Raw genomic sequence first — 24,420 nt, 5'->3', positions numbered from 1 at the left:
CTCTGGCTTGCCTTGGGCTGGTATGCTGATGGGGGCCCGTCTGCCAGGTACGGCCGCGAGTGTGACCCACGTGGGCTCATGGAGCAGACAGCCCTTCAGCCAATTATCCGTCTCCCATCACTACACACTGTGTTTGCTCCCCGGGACCCCGATTCGCCCCTGGAACCCCTCCACCCTCGACAGTCACGGGGGAGCATGCTTCTGTCCCTGCCCCCGCCTGGGGGAACCTCCCAGGGCGTGTGTGTGGGGGAGGGCTGTCTCCACCAGGCTCCAAGTCATGAGGTTCCTGTGTGAAATGCTTTCAATTTCGCCCGTTCCACTGCTCAGATTTAATCACATTTTTAATCTCTGAGACGGTTAGCCCTCCCTGAGTGTTTCATAGCTGTAATGGAGAAAAGCAAGGATGACATGGAGATTAACAAGTTGCAAAGACAGTGGAACGGGTTTTATAAAATGGATATCCCAGATGCAGACCACTGAATTTCGATGGTGTGTTGTGTTTATCTGTTAAAGAACTGAGTTCAGGGGCGCCTGGGTGGCTCAGTCGTTAAGCGTCTGCCTTCAGCTCAGGTCATGATCCCAGGGTCCTGGGATCGAGCCCCGCGTCGGGCTTCCCGCTCAGCGGGAAGCCTGCTTCTCCCTCTCCCACTCCTCCTGCTTGTGTTCCCTCTCTCGCTGTGTCTCTCTCTCTCTCTCTGTCAAATAAATAAACAAAATCTTTAAAAAAAACAAAAAAAAACTGAGTTCATAGTCTGGCCAAGTTCAAGGAAGTGTGGGCGGAGGCTCCTCCTACATGACACTTGGCTCGACCAACCTCTTGGGTCAGCTGCCCTCTGAGCCCTGGAACAATGGTGATTACGAGTGGTCACCCGCCTGAGCAAATAAAACTGGGAAGCAAGTCAAAGTTTCTCATGAAATGCCCAACTCACAAAGGAGGCAGGAATGCTCTCTGACTCAGAGTCGAGGCTGATAGGTGCTCTTGCTGATAGAGGTGCGGGCACGTTCCTGGGGCAAGGCGGATGTGCCACCTGGGGGGTGCTCTGTATTAACCCTGGCGGCTGTTTCTCGAACACCACCCTCCACGCTGGCCGGTGTGGCTATTTCTGTGGCCAAGGCTTGCTGCTCATTAGGAGCAACCAAAGCCCCAACCCTTGTCAGAGGCAAAATGAGAGCGTTTCCACCCAGAAGCTTCCCCGGACCCCTGCTCGAGGTGCTCCAGGTACCCTTGCTGCTCTAGCAGCAACCGCACCGGGTGGGCAAGTGGGTGGGCACTCTGTAGCTTGCCCCCGCCCCCCCGCCCATTCTCTCTGCTCTCGCAGGTCTCTGGGCGGTCGCTGGTGATGCTCATCTATACACGCACATAGTTTCTGCACGTGCAGCTAAGGCCTCAGCCCCCGTGTCCACAGCAAGAGCGGGTCCTGGGGTGAGGCTGCAGGATGAGGACAGGGCCAAGAGTCAGGAGCTGGCGTCCCATCCCGGTTCAGGCACCAGCTGGCCCTGTGACCTAGGACAGCTTCCCCGCCTCTCTGGGTCTCAGCTTTCCCATCTGTGTCCCGGACAGGGTTGGGCTTCGTGAGCTCTCTAGCCCTCTCCAGCCCTGCACGATGCCGGGGTGTTAAAAAGGGGAGCCTACAGGACGGGGTGGAGGGGCTCTTCCTCCAGAGGTTGCTTCTCAAACAAACAAGACAGTCAGCCCCAGAAGGCTGACCCGACCACGTGAGCGGGCACACACACGAGCAGGCACCACATTGTCATCCAAGGGCACCGAAGTCACCTTTCCCGTTAGCCTTCAGGGCTCTGAAATCTCTTTACCACCCCAAGCCCCCCACCAGACCCACTCAGCTGGTTTTCATGTTTCAGTCTCTAATACCTTAATCAATAAGACCCACTGACTTCTCCTCCGTGTTCCTAGAATTGTCCTCTGGAGGTCAACCCTCCAGAGCACCTACCACTGTGCCCATTTTTTGGATGTGGGGGAGGTCCTGGAGATTTGGGAGGGGATGGGGCTCTTGCCCAGGAAAGCTGTAGCCTTGCTAGGGTCCGCAGAGCGGCCCAACAATGAGGCGGAGGCAGGGACGTCCAGCAAAGAGGTGAAGGAGCTGGGTCGGAACGGCAGTGTCATCGGCCAGCTACCGACGGCCTGCAAGCCCTCGCCCTTTCTGCGGGCCTCGGCACATGATGGGCTAGTGGGGCTCACCTCCCCCATTACCACTCCAACCTCTCAGAAAGAAATACGTAAATAAGATTTTAAAAAACACACCACACAAAAAAAGAAAATGTGAAAGCCCCAACCTGACTGAAAATGAAATTTTCAATATTGGGTTGTTAGTAGGAAACAGGTTTCTAAGCCTCAGAAACTTGAGGGGATTTATAAGGGAGGTTTAGCTCAGGCCAGGACCTGGGACCCGTGTCCACTGCCATGCCCATCACCCACCAACCCGTCCCACATCTCTAGAACTAGGTGGGTGGGGGGAGGCGGAAGGACGGAGTGCTGTATGTAAACAAAAGATGATTCTAATAAAGCTGGGGCTTTGGGAAACCCCGACGAAGGTCAGGACCCTCCTCCCGTGGCAGAACATCATCGGGGCTCTGTCCCCTCCAAGTGGCTCCGCAGTGGAGGTGGGAGACTCATAGAAGGCCTTGGGGCCCTGGGAGTCCAGCCTTGAGACTCCTGGGGTGACCGAAGCCTCAGCCCTGTCTGCACTCGGACCCGCAGTAGGCTCTGAGTGAAACCACTGTTTTGCCCAAAATGGGCTCCCTGAGAACCCAGGCTCTGATCAGGGTATCCCTGAGGCCTGGGTTGGTGGAAAGCGAGCGCCCTCCTCAACAGCCTGGCCCAAGGCCTGGGAGCCGCCGGGGGCATTTTCACCCGGGTGGAGCTGCACGCATCACCACGGACCCTCCCTCTGCCTGGGTCCCCAGTCCAGGGCGCCACAGTGGCCTCGCCATTCCCCCTTCCGACTGCACACTCACCGGCTCCTTTCTAGGGGCGGGCAGGCCCTGGTGCTGCCCCCGGGGCTGCTCTCTCGGGTCCTGCGAGGGAAAGGAAGGCGACCAGGCAGGGCGTCGGGTCCGGGCGCACTGGGGCGAGGCAGGACGGTCGGTGCAGGCCAGGCGGGGCGCGGGGCGCACGGGGCCAGGTGGGGCGCAGGGGGCCAGGCGGGGCGCGGGCCAGGTCCGGGTGCAGCCGCCCGGGTCACGTGGGCCGAGCCCCGCCCCTGCCCGTCCCGCCCAGCTCCGGGAGCGTGTCCGGGTGCCGCACGGAGGGCGCCGGGGCGCGGGGTGCGGCTGCCGGGAGCGCACCAGAGTCCGCGCCCCAAGCCAGCCTCCCGGAGAAGGGTGGCGGCGGGGAGGGGAGGCTTGAGCCCACACCCGGGAGCCGCGGCGACTTCGTCGGGGTGCCTCGGCTGCCGGCCCCGCCCTCAGCGCCAGGGGACCCCGGGCCTGAACGCGCCGGCCTTGTTGTTACTCCTACCCAGCTCTGCGGGGGACGCAGTTCACTCCGGCTTTACCGACGGGGAAACCGAGGCTCGGAAAGAGCTTTCCCCAAAGCCGCCGGCTCATCAGTGGGAATGCCATCCGGTAAGTGGGACTTCGTCGCGCGGGCCCCGTGCCTCTGGCAGCCCTCCATCCTGCCCGGCGTCGGGTCGCGGCCGGGCCGGGAAGCCCACAGCGCCAGGACCCCGCGCGGGGCGGGCACCGAGGCCTTGCCTACCGAGGACCGTCCTGCGGGTCGCGCTGCCGCGGCTCTCGGCGGACTCAGCACACGGGGCGCGCGGACCAGACGGGGCGGCATCGGAGCACGCGGTCGGGGCGACCCTCCTCCGAGCTCCCCGCACCCTCCCCGCCCGGACTCGGCGCTCAGGGGCGCTTCAAACCCAGGCGGCCCCGAGCGCCGCCACCAGCCCCAGCCGCCCGTGCTTCGGAATTCCCAGGGACAGTTAGGGGACCACCGCCTCCCCTCTCTTTTCCGGAGTTGGGCGTCTCAGAGCGCTCTCCCCGCCTCCCTCTCGCTTATCAAAAATAATGGAACGGAAAGTACACCGTCCCCCCGCGGGAACTGCCTTTGCAACTCAGTTTCCATAGCTACGAAATGGGGATAGGACGATTAATAAATACACAATCGATGCTGTTAGGTGAACACCTACTACAGACAAGGAAATTAAGCCTTATTAGGATCATTGTGATGTCACATTAGATAATATGTAAGGAGTCTTCAAAAGCCACAAAATGCTACTGCAGTTAGTGTTTACCTGGCCTGCCCAGGAAGCACTGCAAGTGAATTTGGGTGTTTCAGGCCCTTGGGCTGCCTTAGGATAGGAACTCTCACCAGACATCTTCAACTGGGTGTGTGTGTGTGTGTGTGTGTGTGTGTAAACAGTTGTAACTTAAAGCCGAGTTTCCACAGCCCATATGAGCCCGTTCCTATGTTTTTCATTTTCTTACCATATATTTTACTATTGCTTGTAAAATCAAGGAACCTGTTAAAAGTTGGCATCAGGACTGTAAGTTCCTTAAGGGCAGAGTGGAGGTTTTTTTTTTTTGTTTTTTTTTTTTTATACTTTAGTGTTTATTTACTTAAATGAGTGGGTTTTAAAAAATGTACAAAAGTGATACATGATAAAGATATATGGTAAAGAATATTGACAGTATAAAATGAAAAGTCAAATTTGCTCTTGTTCCTGCTCCCAACCCCTCTCCCCAAAGGCAATCATTGCTAATGGTGTCTTGGGCATTGTTCCGGAATTATTGTGGGTGTGGATAAGTACATGGACTGTGGATCCAGCTGCAAGAGCTGGGCTCCCAGCTGGGTGTATTACCGTCTAGCTGTGTTAACCCTGGGCATGTTACCTCCCCCTCTCCCCCCGGGGCTCACTTCTCCCTGTACATGGTGGGGATAGCAATAGACTCTACATCCTATATTGTTCTGAATCCATATACATAAAGCCCTTGGATGAAACCTGCTGTGTGGTATTTGCTAAATGCTAACTGCTATTAGTATAGACCCAATTCATTCTTTTTAATGGTTGCAGAGTATCCATTGCATGAGTTTATCATAATTATTTTACAGTTTTCTATGGATGGACAGTTAACTTTTGATTTTTTTGCTATCTTAAAAATGTCTGTCATTGATATTATGGACAATACTTAGTTTCTTGACATATATGTGATACAAAAATTTTATTGTACGAACATACTTATCATTGTACATATATACTTATATCAATATAAGTATTTATATACCAATTTATGGAATAAAATGCTAAAATTGAATTGCTGAGTCAAAGAATATGCAATTTTTATGAGGAAATTCTAGAATTAAAACATTTTTAATTGTTGAAACAATCTCAAAATTACAGAAATTTGCAAGTATTACACAAAGATATCCTCCCCTCCATTTGTAAGCTGCTGACATGATTTTTCTTTAGTGTGTATTTTACACAAACAAGGGCAATTTTCTACAAAACTATGGTCTAACCATCAAAATCGTGATATGTTGCTGTCTCTAATCAAGAGAACCCTTTCAAATTTTGCCAGTCATCTCAATAATATCCTTTATTGCAAAGGATCCAGTTTAGAATATCCTGATTTCCTACATTAGCTATTTAGGGGAAACTGGAGGGGACAGGGAAGAGAGGAGGGAGAGGTTAGCAGTGGTACTTGATGGCTCCTGGCCAGGATCTCGGGGTGTGCTTGCTTCTCCTCCCCCTGACATTCCTGCCTTGCCTGGTCCTCACCTTTGGGATTCTGCCCACCCCATCTGCTCCCCAGCTTCTTGGGGCTCCCAGTGACCCCTTGGTGGTACCCTCTGGCTCCCTGACAGTTTGCCCCCGCCCCTGTGACTATCCTTCCTTGTTCACTTGCTTAGGGGCTGGTGTTGTCTTTCTCAACACTGTGGCTCAATCCTGTCTCTTGATTGAGTGATTGAAGAGCAGTTAACATACAATGTTATATCAGTTTCAGGCGTACAACCTAGTGATGCGACAATTCTATACATTATGCTCCACTCACCAGGATAAGTATAGTTATCATCTGTCCCCATACAACATTGCTATAATACTGTTATATCCCCCATGCTGTACTCTGCATCCCCACGACTTATTTATTTTATAACTGGAAGTTTGTACCTCTTCATCGCCTTCACCTGTTTGCCCATCTCCCTGTCCCCTCCTCTCTGGCATCAACCAGTTTGTTCTCTGTATTTATGAGTTTCTTTCTGTTTTGTTTTTTCATTTTTTTAAAAAAATATTTTATTTATTTGACACAGAGAGAGTGACAGTGAGAGAGGGAACACAAGCAGGGGTGGAGTGGGAGAGGGAGAAGCAGGTTTCCCACTGAGCAGGGAGCCCGATGCGGGGCCTGATCCTGGGACCCCGGGATCATGACTTGAGCCAAAGGCAGACGCTTAACGACTGAGCCACCCAGGCGCCCCTCATTTGTTTTGTTTTTTAGAGTCTACATATAGTTGAAATCATATGGTGTTTGTCTTTCTCTATCTGACATATTTCACTTAGCATAATACTCTCTAGGTCCACCCATGTTGTCACAAATAGCAAGTTCTCATTCTTTTTTATGGATGAGTAATAGTTCATTGTATGTGTGTACCACATCTTTTTCATTCATATCCATCTATTGAGGGACACTGTTGCTTCCATATCTTGGCTATTGTTAATAATGCTGCAGTAAGCTTAGGGGTGGATATATCTTTTTGAATTAGTGTTTTCTGTCTCTTACCGATGAGGAAACTGATACCCAGAGAAGAGGTGGTGTACCAGGGTAAGCTTGCCTCTCTAGCCATAAGCTTCTCACTAAGCCATCATGGACTTGCCCGAAATCTGGTTGATGGGTGGACACCAGAGGGCAGTAGAGGGCTCCTCCCCATCTCCTTGTCTTCATGGTGGCTGTCTGGAGACCCTGCCTTTGCTGGGATTTAGGGGCAGAGAGGACAAGGAGGGAAGGATCATTGTCTTGGTCATTCCAGCAGGAAGCTCAGCATGGAAGATGGCCTTTAGAGGAGGATCTTGAATTTCACCTTTTGGGAGGCCCCAATCTCCAGGACTAGTGTGCAGGCAAGTTTCACTGAGGGCTGGGCTTGGACTTAGCCTGATCTCTGCTCATAGCCGGGGACCCCAGGGGAAAGGAGGTCCCTGGCCCACCAGGGAGTGTCCTCAGTCTCCACGGGATGGCTGAGCCCAGGATTTGTGCTGAAAGGCCTGCTGTCCCTGCCCCACAGTCCCCTCCTGAGTCCTCTAGGTCACTGCAGGCGGCTGTTAAAATCCATCCCTCATTCTCCCCTGTTTTGATTCCTCTGGGCCAGTTTGGCATTGGGCTAACAGGGGCATCTGGATTTTTTTGAGGTGAACATACAGGAAATTGAATACATGCAAAATACTGCCCCAAACCCCAGCCATGTCCAGCAAACTACCTGTACGTTACAAGAAAATATGTTTACATCAGATATTGAATGACGTTTTTTTTCTTTTATGAATCTGGAAAGTTGGGGAAAATCCCATTTTTGGAAGCATTCTTCTGGTTCTGTGGTTGTGGGACTGGGCAGGGAATCATAGGGCCTTTGAGGAGGTGTCACCTGACCCTGCTTCAGCCATCTCTTCAGGGCATGGGGCCCTATGACTGTCCCCCACACCTTGGGGGACACACACTGACCCTGAGCTGTGTTTCTCGTGAGGTCAGGACCACTGGAAAGCACCTGTCTGCTGTCTCCCAGCCATCCCCCCACCCACACCCTTGCTACCTGAGCTCTAGCCTCCTCAGATGGCGCCCTCTCCTTTCCCCTGCTCTGGTCCTCCTCCCTTTTTCGTTCTTAGTTCAACAGTCCTCCCTTAGAAAAGCATTTTCTGAGCATCCAGCCCTCCCCACCATCGGACTCTGTTATTCCCTGCACGTTCCTGCAGAACCACTCCCATAATTTACCTGCCATGTATGTGGTGACCTGGTTCACATCTTTGCTCCCCTGCTCTAAGCTCTGGGGGTGCTAGGACTGTGACGTTCATGAACTCTGGTGTGCCTGCTGCCTTACACAGTGCTTGGTACATAGTAGGCCTTTGATAACTATTTGTTGAATAAACACTGTTTGATAATCTTAATCATGTGTTTTGATGATGCCCTTGATTTTTTATTTATTTTTAAAATTTTTATTTTTAAAAGATTTTATTTATTTATTGAGAGCGAGCGAGCATGAGTGGGTGGGGGTGGGGAGGGGCAGAGGGAGAGGGAGAAGCGGACTCCCCTGGTGAGCAGGGAGCCTGATGCGGGGCTCGATCCCAGGATCCTGGGATCATGACCTGAGCCGAAGGCAGATGCTTAACCGACTGAGCCACCCAGGCGCCCCTGCCCTTGATTTTTTAAAGGAGTTTTAATTTAAATTCCAGTTAGTTAACCTGCAGTGTAATATTAGTTTTGGGTGTACAATATAGGGATTCAGCACTTTCATATAGCACCTGGAGCTCATCACAACAGGTGCACTCCTTCATCCCCATCACCTGGTTCCCCCCTCCCCTCTGGTAACGATCAGTGCGTTCTCTAGAGTTAAGAGTCTGTTTCTTGGTTTGTCTCTCCCTCTTTTTTTTTTCCCCTTTGCTGATTTGTTTTGTTTCTTAAATTCCACATATGAATGAAATCATATGGTATTTGTCTTTCTCTGATTGACTTATTTTACTTAGCATAACACTCTTTAGCTCCATCCATGTCATTGCAAATGATGATGCCCTTGATTTTAACTTTGACTGATGGTCATTTTCCAAACAGCTCTGCCCCCAGCACCCAGTGCTCCTGACACCCTCCTGGGGAAATGGGTCTGCTGGGAAGAGGCCCATACAGGGCTCATTGCCCTCACCGAGGCCCGAAGCTTCTGCCATCCTTTTCCTCTTGCTCCTGCCACCCACCGGCCCTTACTGTGTTGTGAGACCCTGGCCCCCGACTCAGCTCAGACCCCTCCTCTCTTGAGTTGGTCTGAGGTCATCCTGGCTTTCCCTCCCCAGGAAGAATGTGCTTGAGAGCAAGAGACGGTTTCCTTCTACTCAAAGCCTGACCGAACTTCATTTGCCTGTTACTACCCTGGGCTCAAGTGCTCGGAAACACAGGGTCTGCAAATTCATTTTGGCAACGTGCTTTTCCTCATCTGAACACATAAGGAATTCAATTTTGATATCGCTGAGAAGAGGCTCTAATCAGCCAGAGAAGCCCAAGCCAGAAGAGAGTGAAATCTCCTGAGGAATGAAGCCCGTGACTCGAAGACCGTCAAAGCACTTCCAGGGTTCTGGAAGCTTCAGATCATGTGAGGCAGGGGCCAATGAGCACTTGCCTTTCCCTCCATTCGCTTAATTAGGGGCTTTTACTCCCGAGGATTCGGGAATCGAGCAGAAGTGGTGTGAGCCGAAGGGAAAGAATGCAGGCCATAAGGTTTTAGGCTCTACTCTCAGCAGGCCCCGCTGTGAAGGGAGGAGAGCGGGTCCTCACTGAAGACCTACTGGGTGCTGAGCGGGCACTGTGGGTGCCTGATGGTGTCAGCAGCGCTTGTGTTGGGCGCCTGGCCCACACGGCGTCACCGGGGCTGCGGTGAGGAAGCGGAGACACCCGCCCGAGGCCGCGGGGCTAGCGGGGGTAGAGCGGGGCCATCAGGTCTCAGCCCAGGCGAGGGTGTCTCTGAGCCACGGCCCCCGCAGCGCCCAGCACGGCAGGAGGGGCCTCGCCCATCGGGGGCTCAGCCAGAGGCAGGAGCCTGGGAGGGGCAGACCCAGAAGCTCCGAGCCACAGGCCCCGTGGGGGCCACCAGCCAGCGCAGGGCTGAGCAGCGGCTGGCCCCGGAGCGCGGACTGCAGTCGTCACCCCTGCTCCCATGTCACCGCGGTTACACCAGGCACCCGGTAACGACCCTCCCCACCCCTTCTTCACGTCCACGCCTCGCACAGTGACCTCGCTTCAGTTTCGACAGCGTAAGCTGCACTTCACATTTCACGTTCCGCTCTGGTCCGAATGTTCCTGAACGTTTGCAGTGCTGCTAAGGAAACCTGTCACGCGCTCGCTCACTTGGGCTGCTACCACCCGGACCCTCTCAGGACATCCTGATGCCGGCCAGGGCTCGGAGGTCAGTGTCAACAGGAAACCAACCCAGCACCAGGAGCAAGACTCCAGCCGCGCCTCCCCCCGTCCCCTCTCCACCCTATGGTCCACCCTGCGCCCGCTGACCCTCGCCCTGCCCTTCCCCTATCCGCATACTCACCCCAGTCTTCATGTTAACTAGCCACCTGCTCCCCAAACCCGTTCAAATGCTCAGCCCCCTCTCCCACAGCTCCTGCTCCCCAAGGCACGCTTGTTTCGGGGAGCACAGATAGGCCTTCGGTCCAGGGTGGAAACTTGATGTCCACCTGCTTCTGTCCTTCCCTCCTGTCCTCCACCCCTCCCAAGTTAACCTTCCAAACTGGCCCAGATCCCCCCGGCCCAGGAGCGTGAGATAGCTCACCAGTTTTGAAAGTAGTTTCATAAATGTATTTTGGGGTTCTGGAGACACTGATTAGAATTTTCAGGTATCTAGGGCGCCTGGGTGGCTCAGTTGGTTAGGCGACTGCCTTCAGCTCAGGTCATGATCCTGGAGTCCCGGGATCGGGTCCCGCATTGGGCTCCCTGCTCAGCAGGGAGTCTGCTTCTCCCTCTGACCCTCCACCCTCTCATGCTCTCTCTCTGTCATTCTCTCTCTCAATAAATAAATATCTTAAAAAATAAAAAAAATAAAAAATAAAAAATTATTAGAATTTTCAGGTATCTAAAGTCATTTAAAAACTGTAATAACAACCTAACGCACACTTGGGAACTAGAATGGCAGGGGCAGGTGTCTCCCAGGGCGTGCTGTGGCGGCCACAAGTCCTCCAGGCGATGTTTAAAGAGATCCCTATCTCTTGACACCTTAGGGCAGACTGTGCTGATCATCAGACCCAGCATTTAATCGTTGAGGATGCCAGTGTAGGTTTTCCAGATAAAATATGGGCTGCCTCATTGAATTTTAATTGTAGGTTAACTGTGAACAGTTTTTTTTCAAGTATAAGTGTGTTCTAAGTATTTCATGAGGCATACTTACTTTTACTAAAATATTCATTGTTTTTCTGTAATTCAAGTTTAACCGGTCATCTCGTATTGACATCTGGCAAATGTGCGTCAGAGCTACAAAGGGAAAACCCTGGATAGGTTTTCTGTGCTGTAGCCAGGGCCTTGGTAGGGCAGTGGTGGCACCCTGTGACCTGGGATGGGGACATCCGGGTGGATGAGTCTGAGCTTGAACACCCAGATTCTCCAGAACACTCTGGCATGAAGAAGCGGCTCTCCCCTTTTCCCCCTCAGTGCTGGTGCCTGGATACTGTGTGGACACGTCCCTTGAGCTAGCTGTCTGCAATAGGATGCTTGTTCTCAAGACCTGACCCCACCTATCCTTCTTTCCTTTAGACCAGTGACTAGGGCTGGGTCTCAGCAAAGCCCAAGTGGGAAAATAAAATTCCTGCTCTGGGCATAAATGGCGTCTTCATGGACGTGAGCGCAGGTCCTGGCTTGTACATGTCGCCGAGCAACAGGGGAAATGTGTGGGCGCGGACCTTGAAGATAATGAATTGAGTTTACTGATGTAGGAGAGCTTAGCCATGTCCTAGGATCTGACCTCCCGGCAAGCACACTTGGGAGTTACCCAAATACACCGCCGAAGTGGCTCTGCAAAGCTTGGGCCCGTGTAAGCGAGGTGAGGGTTCTGTGGTTGCCTCGTTAGTGTTGAGAAAGAGCGGATAGTCGGGAAGTAGGGATGTGCCAGTGGACTTATCATGTGAGGCTGAAGGCTCTAGCACTTGACTGTGTTCCCTGGGAGGGCCCAGAGGACGCTCCCCTCATCAAGGTAGCGAGGAACACAACTATGAGGAGCATCTGTATCTCAATGCTGTTATGTTGACCGTAGCTTATGCTGTGGAACTTCACGCCCTAGTGTCAAAGGGGATGTTGGGATCGTCAAATAGAGTTTAGGTGGAGGTGCTCAGCTATGAGAGGCAAGGTGGGCAAAGTTGCCATAATGGCAGCAAGTCCGGAAAAGCGACCATGGCCCATTGGCCCATTGGTATCAGTGGGGCTGGCTAATAGACCATGGTGTTCCATGGGACTCAAAAGACGAGCATCCAACCAGGGCATTGCTTGATTGGTATATGCAGAAGAATTCAGGAACTGGTGAACAGAAGGCTGATAGCAGATGCTGCAGTGAAAAATCCCCCCCCCTCCCCCCCAGTGTCCAGATCTAAACTAGTTTTCAGACCCAGAGCCCACTGACTAAAGGAGAAGCCAGTCCCCTGGAGGACAGACCTTACAGGGTCACTACGATATACACCATAAATATTCCACATTCCTATCCCCCAAGGGGCCTACGGCTGCTTACCAGAGTAACTTGTGTACTGGGCGAAGGCAAACTCTTGACCTTTGGAAGGTGATGGGATATAGGCTCTGAGCTGATGCTCATCAGGGAGCCTCCACACCCTCATCAGGAAAGAGGATCGGAGCAGTTAGCTTTTAAGTGGGAAGGAAGCAGCACACCCCCACTGCTGTCTCAGGGCTATCCTAACTCTTTGATCTGTCTTAATATAATCCTCAGGAACCCTGAGCGTCCCTGTCCAACATATTGATATTTCTCTGATTAGACCTGGCACATTAGAAGTGGCAAGGACGCTGGCTGCCCAGCAAAGACTGAGGATCAGAAGCTGGAAGCAAATCCTACAAGACTCAGGGGTATGCAACTTTGGGGAAATTTTTAGGGGTCCAACGATCTAGAGTAGGCTGGGATATGCCTTCTAGGGTAAAGGCAAGTTATTTACTTTGTGGCCCCTATGACAGACACCGAGCCACCAGCACTCGATCAATCTCTGGATTTTGAAGGCGGCATAAGCCTCCCTTGTGAATAGGGCTCTAGTCTTGTTAGCAAGCGAGTTGGAAGGCTGACAGGTTTGAGTCGGGCTCAGAGCATGGGAGGATGCTCTTCTGTAAGCAGGTCCAGGCAATGATGCAAGCCTCTCTGGTTGGTCAGGGGACCAGAGGGAACCAGAGGAAATAAGATGGGAAGATTGGAGACAAGCAGGCATGGGTCTCTCTCCCAAGACCCAAGATGGGGGCAGGGGCCGTGTGTGAATCAGTATCTCAGGTTAATGCCCACCAGAGGCCATCTACCATAGCAGAGACGCTGAGCCATAGAAGCACGCCTGGGCAGTCAGCCTCAGGGACTCATCCTGTGGAGGTCAGCCTCTGTCCCGGGTCACCTGGGTGTCTGCACCGTGGTCCAGCTGCGCGGCTTCCTCTCCCCAAGGCTGACCTATCTTTATCTTTTGCTGCCTATCTGACTGGTGATGAGCCCTTTATATGGAACCATCCTCTGAGGAGACCAACCAGCCTGGTGGAACTAGGTTAGATTATATATATACATTTTGGGTCACTTAGCGGGAGTTGGTGAGAGACAGGGTTGGAATGTGCGATTATAAAGGACTTAGGATTTTGATTCTGGAAAAAGATGCTGGACTCTCTTTCCCCTGCTCCCCTATTCTAAAAATAACCTAATTCCTTGGAGATTATTCAACTGACAATGATCAAAGGACTCTGAGCATTGGGTGGAAGAGGGTGGAAGGGGCTGGAGATCTCAGGGCTGGAGGAATGATGCTCCCTGGGTTTTCTTTTTATCTGGGTCCCAGAAAGACCTGCGGTCAGAACCTCCCACAGGCAGAGCTTAAAAGAAAACCTCAAAAAGCCCAGTTTCTCCGGCCAAGACCCTGGGAAAGGGGAACCCAACGGAAACTCCGTGAACAGTCCCAGCCTCGCTCGACAACCCGGCCCCAGCAGGCAGTCTGAGCTGTGAGCAGCGACTGTCCCAGCCCCTCCACGACCAGGCCCCCGGCGGGCCCACCTGCCACAGATGCTGCCCATGGCAGCAGGGGCCACAGAGCTGTGTGCCTCCCTGCCCTCCATCCAGTGGCATTAGGAGGCCTGGGCCCAGTGGCTTCTGCCCCTTCCTGCAGCAGTTCACCCAGTGAAGCAGGTGGCTCAGGGCAGGGCCTTCTGCCCCTGCAGCCGATAAAAGGAGGGACAGAGTAGCAGCCCCAGCAACCCTGGGAGAATGAAGAACACCTGAATGACGTGACATGGGCTCAGAGAACTAGGCTGTCCTTGCCTCAACCAAAGCAGGTGATTATCGGCTAAAATAGATTTCGTTGGGATCACGTCTGTTACCATTATAACCCAGATGTCCAGGATACAGCACAAAATCCCTATCATACCAAGATCCGGGAAAAGCACCGGCATGGGGCAGAGACAGGGCATGGATGCCAGAGCTTAGATGAACCTGATGTTGGAATTATCTGACAACTGAGAGAAGCTGTCATAAATAGGCTTCAGACATCAGTGTCACAAAAGTGCTTCAGCAGGGTTTTCTTTTTATCTGGGTCCCAGATCATTGGCTTATAAAACACGGAGAGTCAGAATCAGGAGGCCAGGATGTCACCACTAGCTGTGTGATCTTGGAAGGTTTTCTAGGAGTGGATTGTCAACTATTACGCTAGGATGCTGGCGACCATTCCCTTAGCCCCGGTGCTGTCCTCCAGGATTTACCCGCGTGGTCACAGGTCCTCCCCGCACCACCCACGAGGAGGGTACCAGGGCTGTCCTCATTTCCCAGAGGACTGAATGGTGGGGAGGGCACTTGTCTGAGATGCACAATAAGAACGAGGGGGACCAGGGACACACATACCCTACCTTCCTGGCATCTGGCCCAATAAACATCAGTGGCTAATATTTTCTTTGTCTTTATTATGCTTGTTTTCTAGGATTTTAAAGGTTTGTGTAAAAACCCTCAGGACAGTGCTCATCACATCAGGACGTCCTCCCTCCCTTCCTCTCCTTTCTGCCCTCCTTCCTGCATTCTGACCATGTGTCCACCTTTGCTGGGGCTGGAGACACAGCAACGGGTGGAGCTCGGAGCATCCTCCAGGGCCAATCCTCGACAGCGCTAGGACTCGTGGCTGCTCCCTCCAGCTGTCCTGCCCTGGATGGCAGCGTGGGAAGGGACACAGGGAGCCCTGCGAGGCAAAGCCTTAGGGACAGCAGAGGCGCAGTCCCAAGCCTGCCACTGGGCCATTTCCCGCCATGACCGCCTCTGCACTGAGAGGCAGTGACAGAGGCCTCCGGCCAGTGGACCCCAGGGCACTTAGTAGCCGACCTCCTGCCCTAAAGGGGCAGGCAGGGCCAGGGCAGTCATCCTGCTAGGGCCACCTGGCACCTGCCCCTTGCAGCCTCAGCTTCCCCACATTTAACACTGGGACACATTCCCGCGCTCTGGTGTTTGAGCTCAGGGGCAGAGGTTAGCCTTCAGCAAAGTGCTGTGGAGTGTGGACGAGGGCCCCGTGCAGCTCGGATGAGGTCCTGGTGCTGAGCGGACAAGATTCCAGTGCAGCTTGGACGAGGCGGCATCTCATCCTCTCACTAGCAGGACTCTCCCTGCACCCACCTCCCCCTAGCCTCCCCTCCCCCAGTCCGGGTCTGGCTGGGGCCTCAAAGGCTTTCCATTTGTGGCCAACAAGCTTCCAGCAAGTTTAACTCAAATGCATAATTAAAGGCAGAGATGCGGTTTCTGCTGGAGGGTGAGCCCCTCACAAGCATGCAGGCGCCCCACCCTCGCACATCTGCCCCCTGGGTGGGACTGACTGTGGCCCTGGTGGCCCCCGCTCTTGGAAAAGTGCGGCAGCCGCAGAGAAACCAGGAAATGTCAGCCTTCTGCTGTCCAGTCCTTCTCTGTGGACCCCCAGGGGCTTCCGGCACCTTGGAACGCAGCGCCCCCAGCCTCACGCCCTTTTACGAGGGGATCCTCGTCACAAACCATGCTTTATGGTGGATCAGTGGCGACCGGGACCTGTAAGCCCAGAACAGTGGATGTATTAGGTGACCCTGTTCTTACTCCCTCCCAACCAGACCGAGGTGTAGATAAGTTATAGAAATTTGTTTTATTTTATTTTATTTTAAAGATTTTATTTCTTTATTTGAGAGAGAGTGAGAGTGCGAGAGCACACCAGTGGGGGGCTGGAGGGCAGAGAGCTAGGGAGAAGCAGACTCTCCGCTGAGCAGGGAGCCCAGTGTGGGGCTCGGTCCCAGGACCCTGGGATCATGACCTGAGTCGGAACCCGAGAGTCTGAAGCTTAACCAGCTAAGCCACCCAGGAGCCCCTAAATTATGGAAATTTAGCACTGGGCCCTGCAACTCAGTGTTTTTACCCATAGTAGTTACTTGAATGCTTTTTTTGTTTTGTTTTTTGTTTTTAATATCAAATTAAAAAGAAATCTCATCTCCTGCTCCCTGTGTCTGGCTTGTTGGTGGTCCAAGCCCCCCCCTGTGCTGGGCCCCTTGGGGAGTCACCCCCCAGCAAGCTGTCACGGGACCTGCTGGGCCTGGCAGCAGCTTATTGCATCACTGGGCTTCCTGATCCTGGAGGGCAGCTTAGGGAATCCTTGGGCCTTCAAGGGTGGGGGCGGGGTGGGCGGGGAATGGGAGTTCTGGGATTTCCCTCCATCCCCACCTACAGGGTCAAGATCCCTGGCCCAGTGCCTTCACAGTCCCAGGACCTCAAGGCCTGCAGAGGCTTCTAGGGACCCACCCACAGCTGCCTGGGGCTGTCCACTCAGGGCTGCCCCCTCTTTCCCAGCCCCAATTAGCAGCTACTGCTAGGAACACCGAACCTCCAGCGACTCCTTTTCAGGCCTGAACCACCCGCAGAGGCCCAGCCCCTGCCTCCTTCCATGGGGCAGACCCGGGGGGAGACCATCTGGCCAGAGCTGAGGGCAGAGGACAACAGGTGGGTGGCCCTGGGGACCTGGGTGGGAGAAGGGGCCAGACAGGACTTTTAATTCTCAGGACGTGAAGGGGTGGAACCTGGGCCTGCCATTTCCCAGGGAACAATGGGAAACTGGCTGTCTCTGTTGGCCGCTTAGTCATGTCATGGGTGGTGTGGTTTCTGGCGTGGGGCCGGGCCGCTGTGGCTGTGGGAGCATGTGTCCCGGGCTCCAGGCAGTTGAGTGAGGGATCTGCAGAGAAGCTGGGGAGGGCTCCTTTTCGCTGCCCATTCATACCCAGCACCTACCCCCTGAGGGGGCTTCCCTGGTGGGTGGGTGTCCTCTTGTAGTTGTCACTCACCCTAACTCTCCAGGGTAAGTCTGAGCTGGGGCAGCTCTGGGCCCCCCGCCCCTATGCCCTGGGTTTTGTTCTGTCTGCTCTCCCCCCGGTGGGACTTGGTAACCTCAGGGCTCCCTGCCCGAGAACAGAGCCCACACTCTCTCATCCTGGCCTCAGAGGGGCTCCGGGCTGTGCGCCCCATGGACCTCCCTGAGTGCCTTTGCTCTGCCAGCCAAAGTCTGGGCAGGAAACAGCCAGAGGAGTTGCCCCCGGACACCCCTGGTGAGGCGTGGGCAGAATTAAGGGAGCCAGCAAGGGAGGCTGACTTGCTCCCGGAGCTGGTCCCAGGGGAAGCCATCGCCCGCCCAGGCCTTGAGGGACAGAGGAAGGAGTGGTTCCCGGAAGTGGCTGGAAGAGAGGGTGCACCACCAACATGGTGGGGTGTGCCCAGCGAGGGCCACGAGGCAGGGAGGGAGGACGACAAGGACCGTGGCCTCTCTCCCCTGCTCTCCGGGTCCCGGTTGGTGCCTCTCATTGGCTGAGCCCACGGGGAAGCCCCCCGGAAGGCAGGCCTCAGTAGATGTGGGCCGTAGAGGTCAGAGTCCGGGACACAAAGTCCGGGACACATGGAGAGGGGTGGGAGGGCCTCCAGAGGGCCAAACGGAGGTCCTGCACAGGATTGCCCCACCTGTTCCTGGGCCTCCGAGTTCCCGGCAACCCTTCTGCCCCTGGATCCTCGGGGTCCCTCAGAGGCAGCCGCTGCTGGTGGATGTTGCTGCCCGAATCCCAGCCACCTGACCACCCTGGTCGCGTGAGCAGCCTCTGGAGAGACAAAGGCTTCCCCTCCCTGTGTGTCTCACACCCCAGCTGTGGGCCAGGTTGTCGAGAATGCTGTCTGCAGAGAGTGGGCGCTCAGCCCAGGTTTGTGGGGTGATTAAGTAAGTAGGTGCTGGGCGTCGCCCCCGAGCCTAAGAGAAAGGCCACATCTTCAGGAGTGGGGGACTATGACCCCAGGCTGGGAGGGAGGCGAGCAGCAACCCAAGAGTTTTCCCCTGGGGCCCTGAGAGTGGGGGGCTGCCCTGGCCCTTGGATGGAGCCCCACCTCTGTGCCCAGGACCCAGCTCCTGCTGCCCGTCAGGTGACAGCCATGTGATGCTCAGTGGCTCCCAGCTACTGAGCCTTTAAACCATGCACAGCCCTGTGCTTAGTGTCACTAATATGATCTTATTTGGTCCCCACAGCACTCCTGTGGGGTGGGCACTGCTATAAACACCTCCATTTCATGGATCATGAAACTGAGGCTCAGAGGGGGTGAGGGTCGGAGGGGGTAAGTGACTTTCCAAAGGCCACTGGACAGCGCAGGCGGACCCGGGGCTCCCACTCGGCTGTCTCAGAGCCGAGCGTGGCCTCCTGGCCTCCCTGTTGTGAGGCTTCTCCTGAAAGGCCACCGGGCCACTGGCACACCTCCTGTGGTCCTTGGGAAGGTGACGGCTGGGGACCAACTCTCCACTGAGCCCCAGTTTGGTGGTGATTGGGCCAGGCCCTCGGGGGGAGTCACCCTGGGCTCTGCCAGGCAGCAGGACTCAGATGTCTGCCTCTCTAATGCTCTGCCCTTGGAGACCCTCCTTCCAACCCCCCATGGCAGACTGACCCAGGCCCCAGCGCCCCGGCCTGGAATGGACACCCTAGAGATTCCCAGTGCTGCCTTTCTCATCCCTGCAGCCAAATGCCTCACCTCTCTGCTAGCGAGCTTCTGATGTGCACATCTCTTCCCCATTAGCCTTCCCCGTTCCCTGGGGCCCCGAGTCCCCCAGCTCCATGGCCTGGCACCATCTGAGCCCGGCTTTGCACCTCATCCTGGCCACATGCTCAGACTCCGGCCCCACAATGCTGAGCCTTCAGTGCGGGCCTCCCCCGCGCATCAAGCCGGAGGGTACTTCAGCCTTGGCGTGTAATAGACCACCGCCCTTTAGGAGTTCATGTGGGAGAGCAGCACCCAGGTCTGACCCCGAGGTCTATGCCAACTGGTGGCTCATCCTGGAACGGAGGAAAGAACCATGTGTCCCAAAAGGCACATGCTGTAGGAGCCTGATGGCTGCCCGCCTCTGTCTACCGGCTTCCCCAGGCTCCTGGGACAGCTTCCTTCTGAGTCTGGGCACACTCAGTCCTTTAAAGACAGGCTCCCAGGCCAGCTGGTGCCTGAGCATGACCACTGGTTCCTGCTGTCCTCTGATGCCCTCCACTGGCCAGAGCCAGTTACTGAGGCTGACTCTCCAGGCCTGGAGGCCCCAGGGGACGGGGGTGTGGGGTGACCCAGGATCATGCACACTCAAGAAGAGCGGCCACACATCCCAGGCCTAATACCAGCCCCACAGCACCCCCTGATCTGCTCAATGTGCCCATCTGCCCTGACCCGGAACGCATGGCGAGTCTATGCAACCCTCCCAGCCCACCGTGAGAGCTTGGGTGGCTGTAGGCTGCCCATCTGGTCTCCATTAGCGTCTGAGACACCTAGAAGCATAGATTTCTCCTGAGCAGACCTAAGTGGCATGCTTTAGTACTTTAATGTTTATATTCTATTGCTAAATGGCTTGCCACGTCTTTAGGTATCTGGTTTCAACTTGATGGTCTTTGGAATCTTTATAACATCTATGCTTGATTTCACAGGCAGAACGATTTCAGACGTCTGGATGCTAAAGTCAGCAGTGGTTCTGCCAAAATATCCCCTGTGTAAAATCTGGAATGATGTTTGCCAGCCTGGGAAGCACTCCTCCTGGGAGAGCTTCCGAAGTCAGGTGGCCATAGCTCGTCAGATGCATCTGTGTGTCCCTGCGCACGTTGAGTGCAGAGTGCGGAGGGGGCAGCTGAGCCAGCTCCGTCCCCACTACTGCTCAGGTTTGGGCACACCTGCCCTCTCCCACTGTCAGACTAGGGTGACTGGAAGCTGAGCAGAAGCTTACTTGTGGAGAGGAGTTTACCCCACAAGACCTAGAAAAGATGGCAGAATTCCATAGTCATGTCTCTTCTTTTAGATCTAAAGGGAAGCATTTCTAGTATTCTAAAGTGTTGTTTAATTTGGTTCTTTTCCTTTGGTTCTATGAATGTTGATCAAAGCTGACTCCCTGCTTTGGCCTTTCTAAAGAGTTCCATCCGTCTCAGTTGTTTTGAGTTTAGGAGATTCTTTACCGGTATGAGCTAGCTCTCTCTCCTCCCTCCCTCCCTCCCCCTCCTCCCCCCCCTTTCCCTCCCCACCTACTCTCTCTCTTCCTCCCTCGCCAGCTAGTCCCACCTCCCTCCCCTCCCTTTCTATTTACTACCTGTATTAGTCTGCCTGGGCTGCTATAACAAAACACCATAGGCTGGGTGGCTCAAATAACAGAAATTTATTTTCTCATAGTTTTGGAGGTCGGATGTCCAAGACCAAGGTCTCCATCAATTTGGTTCCCGGAGAGCACTTCCTTCCTGGCTTGCAGATGTTTGTCTTCTTGCTGTGTCCTCACATGGCCTTACCTCCGTGTGTGTGTGTGTGTGTGTGTGTGTGTGTGTGTGTGTGTATGTGTTAGAGATCTGTGGTCTCTCTTTTCCTTCTTATAGGGACACCAATCCTATTAGATCAGAGCCCCACCCTCATGACCTCATTAAAATTTATAGACCTTCCTATAAGTCCAATATCCAAATACAGTCACACTGGCAGAGGGGTTAAGGCTCAGCATATGAGTTTTGAGGGGACATATTCAGGCCACAGCACTACTCATTTTTATAAGACAAGAACAAAACACAGCATTCCCCAACTCTCCAGGTTAAAATGCCTGAGCTGCGGTTGCTGTCAGCTGACACAGGTGGCTTCATCACACAGGAATCAGAATTTTTAGGGAGCAGCTGGTTTATAAGAATCCAGACATACAGTGAAAGTAATATGGCACCAACACAGATTGTAGGCCAAGGGCAACCAGCTCAAAGCCAACCCTGGGCCCCCTGTCTTGGTTTATGTCCCCTAGAAGCAGACTCTGAGCACATTTGATGCAAATAATTTATTTTTGGAGGCCACCCCAAGGAAGCACCTGTAGGGAAGTGGGAAACATAAGACAAGGAATTGGGGTGAAAGAGTGTATGATCAAGATGGTTACCACCACGGGCAGCTGGAGCCTGTGCCTGTTAGCGGTTGGGGAGGCGAGGGAGAACAGGTCTCAGAGTTACTCCAGCCTGGGCTGAGGAAGCTGACATTTTATTCAACAACTCCCTGTCCATTGTTGATTGAAGCTCCTCTTTTCAGGAAAGATGCCTCAGGCACAGAGTCTTGGGGTTACCAGTAAGTAGCCTCCAGTAACAGCTCCATGTATACCTAAATGTGGCACTGAATATCCCTCTGCTGTAATTCCTTCATGTGTCCTGGGTTGGTCTAGCCCACTGGCAGGGCCTCTATCAAAACTTCCTGCCCTGTGACTAAAGCCCTACCCCACCGCCACCCTGTGGGAAGTGGGATCCCTGCTGAACCTTTCTCATCCTCCTCTCTGCACAAGAACTGGACCCCTAGCAGTGGCTGGGCTCAGGACCATCTGTGCTACTTACTTGACTCTCACTTGTGTCCCATCTCTGGCAGGATCTTCAAAGCATCTAAGAGAAGTTAAAAGAAATTTTGTTCAAATTTGTTCAAAAGGAGTGGATTATGATGTTAGGGTCATTATATAGCTATAGTAATTGAGACTATATGGAATTGGCAGAGGGATAGACACATAGATCAATACAACAAAATGGGGAACCCAGAAATAGACCCACACAAATATGCCCAACTGATATTTGCCAAAGGCGTGAGAGCAGCCCAATGAAGGAAGGATAACCTTTTCAAGAAATGGTGTGAAAACAAGTGGAATCTGTGGGCAAAGAAATGAACCTCAACCTAAACCTCATATGTTACATAAAAATCAACTGAAAATGGATCACAGACTTAAATGTTAAATATAAAACCACCACATTTTTATGAAAAAAAAAAGAAAAGAAAAGAAAATATTTTAAACCAGAGCTAGGTGAAGAGTTAGTCGTTTGACTTGACACCAAAAGAAAAAAGAAAAAATGGATAAATGGGATAAATGTGACTATATCAAAACTAAAAACTCTTGCCTTGTGAAACATTCTATTAAGAGGAGGAAAAGAAAAGCAACCCACTAGGGGGACATATTTGCAACAAAGGATTAATATCTAGAGTATATAAAGAACTCTTAAAGCTCAACAGTGAAATAAAATAAAAACAAAACAAAACCGAAATAATCAGGCGCCTGGGTGGCTCAGTCCATTAAGCATCTGCCTTCAGCTCAGGTGTCCTGGGATCATGTCCCATACTGGACTTCCTGCTCAGCGGAGAGCCTACTTCTCCCTCTGCCTCTCACCCTGCTTGTGCTCTCTGTCTCTCAAATAAGTAAATAAAATCTTAAAAAAAAACAAAAAACACTTCCAAACAATCCAATTAGAAAATGGGCTAAGTACATGAACAGACATTTCTTTTTTTTTTTTTTTTAAAGATTTTATTTATTTATTTGACAGCGAGAGACACAGCAAGAGAGGAAACACAAGCAGGGGGAGTGGGAGAGGGAGAAGCAGGCTTCCCTCAGAGCAGGGAGCCCGATGCGGGGCTCGATCCCAGGACTCTGGGATCATGACCTGAGCTGAAGGCAGACACTTAACGACTGAGCCACCCAGGCGCGCCATGAACAGACATTTCACCAAAGAGAATACACAGTAAATGAGCACAGGAAAAGGTGCTTAGCATCTTAGTCATGAGGCAAATGCAACAGAAAACCGCAATGAGGTATCATTGCCTGTGAGAATGGCTAAAACAAAACTTGTGATAACATCAAACGCTGGCAAGGATGAGGAGCAGCTAGGTCACTTAACCTTGCTGGTAGAAATGTACGATGGTACAGCCGCTCTGGAAAAGAACATGGCAGTTTCCTGGAAGACCCAACATGCCCTTACCATATGGCTCGGCAGTTGCACCACCGGGTACTTCTTCCAGAAATTGGAAAGGTTTTAGTTTAGGCAAGTAGTTGTCTGGTGCTGAGGGCAGGGGTTGACTAAGAAGAGGCACAAGGGGCCCTTTTGGGGGCAATGGAAATGTTCTGTATGTTCACTGAGGAGGTGGCTACATGGTTGTATGCTGTTGTTGTAATTCATCGAGATGTACACTTCATATACATAGGTGTGTACATTTATCAAAAATTATTGAAATGTACATTTAAATGAGTACATTTTATTAGATGTAAATTATATCTGATTAAAAAGATTTTCCTAAATGTGAGCAGGAGGCTTTTGGGCCAGTGGCTAGAGCTGGTTAGAGAAGTTTATTTTATCTTATCTTATCTTATCTAATTTCTTAGAGGGTGGAGGGGCAGAGGGAAAGGGAGAGGGAGAGAAAGAATCTTAAGCAGTCTCCACACCCAGCACAGAGCCCAACTCGGGGCTCGATCTCACAACCCTGAGATCACGACCTGAGCCGAAATCAAGAGTCAGATGCTTAACAGACTGAGCCACCCAGGCACCCCTAGATAGCAATTTTAGAGCATAGTTTCCTATGTTCCAGTTGACAACTGGATGAGATTTATTTCTTAAAAACATTTCTCTGCATTTAACTCATTCCAGCTGGGCCCTAACCATCCCATCCACTGTGACCCTGTGATTAATCACCTATTTAAAAGTGTCCATGGAGGGGATGCCTGGCTGGCTCAGTCTGTAGAGCATGCAACTCTTGATCTCAGGGTCATGAGTTCGAGCCCCATGTTGGGTGTAGAGATTACTTAAAATTAAATCTTAAAAAAAAATTCAAGTGTTTATGGAGGTTGAGTTTCACCCATTCTTGTTCACTTCTCAGGTCAAGCGGGGTTCCCTCAAGATGACATTAAGATATAATTTAGACAATTTTTACAAAGGAGTAGCTTGCTCTTGTGGATATGGAGGTGTACCGCTTGGCTCTCCCTTTAAGGAAGAACTTGCTGGAAAGCTGGAGGAGTGAGTTTGTGGGGAAGCCTCTGGCTTCTGCATCTTTAGGACCCATTCTGGCGTGTGGGCTGAGGCTGCTCCTGTCAGTAGCTCCTGACAGGTTCTGGGCACAGTGGGGGATTAGAGCCTGGCCTCTTCTACCCCATGCAGGACGCTTGGAGGGCTGGTTCCAGGGCTTCCTGCAGACCCGCCATCTTCCCCCATGCTGGTGGCCTCCATCATGGTGGGTCTGAGTTTGTCTCCTCCTCTATA

General features: G+C 52.8%; 1 protein-coding gene and 2 long non-coding RNA genes across 6 annotated transcripts in view; 2 read left to right on the top strand and 1 right to left on the bottom strand.

Annotated features, from left to right (window-relative positions):
* The window catches only part of MLPH (melanophilin), a 40,953-nt gene extending 37,794 nt beyond the window's left edge, over window positions 1-3,159 (bottom strand). For all 3 annotated transcript variants that reach the window (XM_078071504.1, XM_036065472.2, XM_036065473.2), the window contains exon 1: window positions 2,974-3,159. The gene's annotated coding sequence lies outside the window, so the exon portion shown is untranslated. The remainder of the gene's footprint in view (window positions 1-2,973) is intronic.
* An 82-nt stretch (window positions 3,160-3,241) lies between these two features.
* Window positions 3,242-24,420, top strand: part of LOC118518579 (uncharacterized) — a 33,035-nt gene continuing 11,856 nt past the window's right edge. Inside the window, exon 1 of one of the 2 annotated variants that reach the window (XR_013447435.1) lies at window positions 3,242-3,582. This is a non-coding gene — a long non-coding RNA (uncharacterized LOC118518579). The remainder of the gene's footprint in view (window positions 3,583-24,420) is intronic. The other variant, XR_013447434.1, reaches the window with a different exon arrangement.
* LOC118518580 (uncharacterized) lies at window positions 12,287-16,362 on the top strand. The gene is made up of 2 exons (XR_013447436.1): window positions 12,287-12,765; window positions 14,844-16,362. It is a non-coding gene; the product is annotated as an uncharacterized LOC118518580 (long non-coding RNA).

This window comes from Halichoerus grypus, chromosome 4 (genome assembly GCF_964656455.1).
Source record: "Halichoerus grypus chromosome 4, mHalGry1.hap1.1, whole genome shotgun sequence".
Classification (NCBI taxonomy): domain Eukaryota; kingdom Metazoa; phylum Chordata; class Mammalia; order Carnivora; family Phocidae; genus Halichoerus; species Halichoerus grypus.
This window is presented reverse-complemented; position numbering and strand designations above follow the sequence as displayed.